The sequence below is a fragment of the Anolis sagrei genome, chromosome 1 (genome assembly GCF_037176765.1).
Source record: "Anolis sagrei isolate rAnoSag1 chromosome 1, rAnoSag1.mat, whole genome shotgun sequence".
Lineage (NCBI taxonomy): Eukaryota > Metazoa > Chordata > Lepidosauria > Squamata > Dactyloidae > Anolis > Anolis sagrei.
Window position 1 is genome coordinate 345,191,382 of NC_090021.1, and position 6,421 is coordinate 345,197,802.

Below are 6,421 nucleotides of genomic sequence, written 5' to 3' on the forward strand. Positions count from 1 at the left end.
TGGAGTCTCCTCTGGAGGTTTTTGAGCTGAGATTGGGTGACTGTCTATGGAGAGGAGGGCGTCTACTGTGAGTCTCCCAATTTTGGGGGGGGGGGGGGAGAACCATGTTTCATGAGATGTAACTGTAGAGGCAACACGCTTGTGTGCCATGGCATACCCTTTGGAAAGCTCTGATATAAGACACACAAAGGTAATGCTCATTAATGCTGAAAAATGAGAGTACAATGTTGCCATATTTTTTCATTATTATTATTATTATTATTATTATCTTTACTTGTACCCCGCTAGCATCTCCCGAAGGACTCGATGCGGCTTACAAAGGCCAAGGCCTCAATAAAACAACAATACACATAAACCATAAAGCAAATCAAAACATTAAGCAATAACAGTAAACAGTAAAAACAATACACCGTAGCACAAGTGTAGATGGGTTCATATTGGGGTTCCTTTGCAGAAAGGGAGGATGAAAATGGTTAATGTTATATTTACAGTGAGACTAGGACATAGGAAAGTTGGACAGCTGTCTAGAATAAAAATGTGGAAGATGCCCAGAGTTATTAGATGACTGTGGCAAGCATGGTTTAGCCTCCGAGATGGGAGAAACCATGGTTATCCCGCAAGGAGAATGATGGATGGAGATCCACGATCGATCAAAGATGGTGACTCTGCCGATGAAAGAGAAATCTTTGATCCAACTTCAAGAAAGACTGGGACTTCGTTATCACTTTTTCACAACAACAGCAGCAGCAGCAGCAAGAGGAGCAAACGTCAACCATCGGATGTATGAATTCGAAGAGCGTTGCCAAAAGCAGAAGTGTCCTTGCGTAGGATTATCATTCTCGGGGGGGCAGGGGGGATCGTAAGGGGTGCCGTCCACTCCCTTTGAGGTCCTTGCAATTAGACCCAGGTTGGTTCATTTGCTCGTGTCCTTCACGTATCTGTGTAAGAGTCTCTTATGGGTGTGGTTTTTCCAATTTCTTTTTTGCAGTTTGTTGTGGCCGCCACTCCAGGAACTGCACAATCTTAGGATTATGTATTGTGAAAGGCTCTGTGTCTCTTTTTCTTAATAAGCAGCATGTTTGCAAAAAGGGGATTTGGAAGGGTCAAAATATCAGAGACGGGAAAGGCAGGCAAGAGGCAGGCTTCATGGAAAACTGAAGGTCCGTTTGGATATTGTTTTCCACCTCTATGGCTCTGGGTTTGAGCTTTGTGTTTCCGTTATTACATGAGTTTTGATCATCCTCTATTGTATTGTCGAAGGCTTTCATGGCTGGAATCACTGGGTTGTTGTATATGGCCATGGCCTAGACTGCAGAGATGGGCAACCTTTTGAGCTTGGTGTGTCAAATTTCGCCAAAAACCTGAGCATAACTTGGGTGGGGTGTCACTTCAAGAAAAAAAATCATAATTTTGCAATATTTATAGTTTAAATAAGAAAAATGTATAATCCATGCTGAGTTATGGAGTGAACAATGCTCAAACGTGGAGATGTTAAATTTGTAGAGCCTTTTACACATTTAAGGATGGAATTAAATTAGCTCTTATAAGGTGTACCTCTCTGTATGCGGCCACATGTGTCTGCGTGTCATTAAAAATAGCCATGCGTGTCAGTGCTGACATGCGTGTCATAAGTTCACCATCACAGGTCTAGAGGCATTCTCTCCTGACATTTTGCCTGCATCTATGGCAAGCATCCTCAGAGGTAGTGAGGTCTGTTGGAACTGGGAAAATGGATTTATATATCTGTGGAATGACCAGGGTGGGACAAAGGACTCTTGTCTGCTGGAGCTAGGTGTGGATGTTTCAACTGACCACCTTGATTAGCATATAATGGCCTGACAGTGCCTGGGGCAATCTTTTTTTGAGAGGTGATTAGATGTCCTTGTTTGTTTCCTCTCTGTTGTTGTGCTGTTGCAATTTGAGAACATTTTATTTGAGAAGACAGAAATGCTGGACCACTCTCACAACCACCATGTCAGACTACACAAAGAAGCCATTGAAATCCACAAGAAGCATGTGGACAATTTCAACAGAAAAGAGGAAACCATGAAAATGAACAAAATCTGGCTACCAGTATTAAAAAAACTCTAAAATTAGAACAGTACATCAACAGAGAGGAAACAAACAAGGACATCTAATCACCTCTCAACAAAAGTTTGCTCCAGGCACTGCCAGGCCATTATATGCTAATCAAGGTGGTCAGACTGAGCCAGACTGGTTCTTTTTGGATGTCAATTTTAATGTGTCGCACCTCAGAGTAGATTCACCCGGCTGAAAACACCAACCTGCACACAGCCAGAAGTTTTTATAGTTTATTAAGCAATAAAGGGGAAAAAGTTCTTAAAAGCAAAGGTATGATGGCACACCGGGAAGATTAAGGAGAAAACTAAATGTGTCTGGCTATTTCCCCAGTGACCATCGGTATGCCCTAATTACTGTAATTCCCCCAAAATAAACTCTACAAACAAGATTAAATTCAACAATTGTTTACTGAATAATCAAGGTATAAAAGTACAGTTTGATTAGGATGGTGTTAGAACAGTGAAATATAAACTCCGAGGTAACAAACTATAATTTCTATGAGGTAAATATAACTACTAACTATGGCATATTCTATAATCTATAAACACTAATGCATGCATGGCTATATCTATTCTTTGGGCTAGGCAAAACTACGGTGAGGTGGATCTGGAATTGGTTAAGTGGACGAACACAGAGAGTGCTCACTAATGCTTCCTCTTCATCCTGGAAAGAAGTGACAAGTGGAGTGCCGCAGGGTTCCGTCCTGGGCCCGGTCCTGTTCAACATCTTCATTCATGACTTCTTAGATGAAGGGCTAGAAGGCAGGATCATCAAGTTTGCAGACGACACCAAATTGGGAGGGAGAGCCAAGACTCCAGAGGACAGGAGCAGGATTCAAAACGATCCTGACAGATTAGAGAGATGATGGGACGAAACTAACAAAATGAAGTTCAACAGTGACAAATGCAAGAGACTCCACTTTCGCAGGAAAAACAAAATGCAAAGATACAGAATGGGGGATGCCTGGCTAGAGAGCAAGACGTGTGAAAAAGATCTTGGAGTCCTTGTGGACAACAAGTTAAACATGAGCCAACAATGTGATGTGGCAGCAAAAAAAAGCCAATGGGATTTTGGCTTGCATCAATAGGAGCCTAGTGTCTAGATCTAGGGAAGTCCTGCTCCCTATGCTCTATTCCACTTTGGTTAGACCACACCTGGAATATTGTCCAATTCTGGGCACCACAATTCAAGAGAGATATTGACAAGCTGGAATGTGTCCATTGGAGGGCGACTAAAATGATAAAAGGTCTGGAGAACAAGCCTGATGAGGAGCGGCTTAGGGAACTGGGCATGTTTAGCCTGAAGAAGAGAAGGCTGAGAGGAGATATGAGAGCCATGTATAAATATGTGAGAGGAAGCCACAGGGAGGAGGAGGGAGCAAGCTTGTTTCCTGCTTCCCTGGAGACGAGGACGCAATGGAGCAATGGCTTCAAACTACAAGAAAGGAGATTCCATCTGAACATGAGGAAGAACTTCCTGACTGTGAGAGCCGTTCAGCAGTGGAACTCTCTGCCCCAGAGTGTGGTGGAGGCTCCTTCTTTGGAAGCTTTTAAATAGTGGCTGGATGGCCATCTGTCACGGGTGATTTGAATGCGATGTTCCTGCTTCTTGGCAGAATGGGGTTGGACTGGATGATAGCCCAGGAGGTCTCTTCCAACTCCTTGATTCTATGATTCTAGGATTTATTACAAATACTCTAAGGCAAATATTCTCTATTCTAAAATCTATAAACTTTGGCAAATATGGGATAAGGATGGCCTGTTCAAATTGCTAGGCCAGACCAGACACTATCTGGCTAACTAACTTCAAGCTATGACCCACAAAGAACGGGATAAAAAGTCTTTCTGCCAAGCTCTGAGCCAGAATGGGCTGAACCGACTGAGCTCGGCCTCGTGGGGGATCCTAAGCTCCTATTCTAAAACTTGGCAGAATAGAACAGTCCAACTCCAGGGAAATAAGCAGACCGAGACTTCACAAAAGGCGACGTTTCAAAAAACTAAGGTAAATGTTCCAAAAGATCAATACAAAATAGCACTTTGAAGCTTAATCCAAAAAGGCTCCAGCAAAGCCAAATCCCATGAGAACATGAAAGCAAGTCCTGAAAGCAGGAACACAAGCACTGCAAGATAATCCGGCCAAGCAAAGGCAAGCTTCTGGCCTAAACGAAAAGTTGCTCTGGCCAAGGCTTGGCTCAAACACACGGCTTAATACCCCTTTGCAACACATGAAGGGGTTTCTCTTCGGGTAGATGGAGCGGGGTACAAATAAAGATTATTATTATTATTATTGTTATTATTATTATTCTCTGGCCTCCTTCTTGTTAGCTATTCTCACACTCCTTCGAACTCTGAATTCCAAACGGTCAGCCCAATCTAAGGTTCCCTTTTCGTCAAGGCCAGTCTGTTCGTTAGCGTCAGCCTGTTTCCCTGCTTTCCTCTTATCAGGCTGAGAACTGTCCTCCTCCTCTGAGTCAATCTGCACCCGCACCCGGCTAGTTTCAGTATCCACACTCCCCTTCCTTGCTGTGGGAAACGGCCCTTCTTCACGGCCTATCAGGACAGGGACATTTGGAGCCAGGCTGTGAGCCTGAGTCCCATCATCCTCACCAGGGACACTCCGGGGTTGCAGCTGAGCCACAACATAATGGAGGTGTCTTCATTGTTGTTTGAATTTTTAATATTGTGACTGTGCTGTGGTTGTTTTGATGATGCTAGCATCGTATGACACTTTTGTTAGGCTGCCCTGAGCCCCCCTTTGGGGGAGGGACAAGGGCGGGGTATACATATAGGACATCAATAATAAATTAGTAATAAATTAAATACAGAATGAGAAAGAGTGGCTGCGCACCACACTCCTCGCAGCCCCCAGCGCAGGAATGTGTGTGTGTGTGTGGGGGGGGGCACCACTGAGAAGGGTGCGTGACTTCTCACACATTGGCAAGGCTGCCCCCCCACCCCACCCCCTGCCCACAGAGGAAGCTCTGGGCCTGGTCTTGCCACACAGGGGGCGGAGAGGGCGGGGGGGGGGCAGCCCTGGCCACGCCCCTGGAGTCCTCCTGTACTTTTCACCTGCCAGAACACCTGGGCAGGGAGGGAGGGAGGAATCCTAGAATCCAAGAGTGGGAGGAGACCAACTCCTGGGCCATCCTCCAGTCCAACCCCATTCTGCCAAGAAGAAGGAATATTGCATTCAAAGCACCCCTGACAGATGGCCATCCAGCCTCTGCTTCAAAGCTCCCAAAGGAGGAGGCTCCACCACACTCCCTCCGGGGCAGAGAGTTCCACTGCTGAACGGCTCTCACAGTCAGGAGAGTCCTTCAGGAGATTTTGTGGGGTATAAATAAAGTTAACAATAATAATAAATAAGGCAAGGCAAGCCTGGAAGTGGGAAATGCGGCCCAGGTAAGACCACAGGTGAGGATCAGAGAAGTGGGCGGAGGCCGCTGCTTGGAGGCCATTCATGGGTGGAAAGACCCCTTAGAACCTGAGACCCTCCCTCCGTGGTGCCCCCCAGCAGGGCTTCTCCAGGTCAGGGCTGCGGGGGGCCTGGTGAAGCACTTCCTTCCTGTGGGACCCCCCCCCCCCCCGGCTGCCTGGGCCCCCCACTCCCAGAATGCCTGGCCATTGCGCCTGCGCCTTGGGGTTCGTGGGAGGGGGAGACCCACAGAGCCGGAGGGCGCCTGCTGTAGACCACTCCCACGAAAGGCGGGCGAGTGGGGTTCAGGAGGAGCCCCCGGGGGGGGGGGGACCATTTATTTATTTACCTGATTTCTGTCCCGCCCCCCATCTCAGCCCAAAGGCGACTCCGGGAGGGGGGGCGGGGGGCATACCATGTTGGCACCTGTAATCGATGCCGTGAATAAAACACATCCATTGATACAAAGCAAGAAGGGACATGACTGTACATGTAGGAACATAAACAACAGTGAATAATAAACATTTCTCGTCTCGTTCAAATCCTCATCTGTTCCTTGGCTGGGCTGCAGACTGACAGGTCGGAGGCTTCAATCTGGGGAGAGCAGGGGGAGCTCCCGCCTGCCAGGTCCAGCTCCCCGCGCCAAGGGGACACGAGAGAAGCCTCCCTCCCTCCCTCCTGCCGGGAGAGCTTTGGGGGTGGCGCCTGGGGGCGGGCAGTGGGGGGTGGCGACCGTTGCTGCCTTCCTCAGGGAAGAAGCTTTGGGGGAAACGTCGGGCGGGAGGGAGAGGGAGGGAGGGGGCCCAGCCCCTCTTGTTCTGCTTGCGTGTCTGTAGGTGGGCGGCGAGGGGGGGGGGCTGCTTCCAGAGACCCCCGGGGAGGGAGGGGGGAGGGAGGGGCGGGCACCTGGACCTCCCCCCTCCCT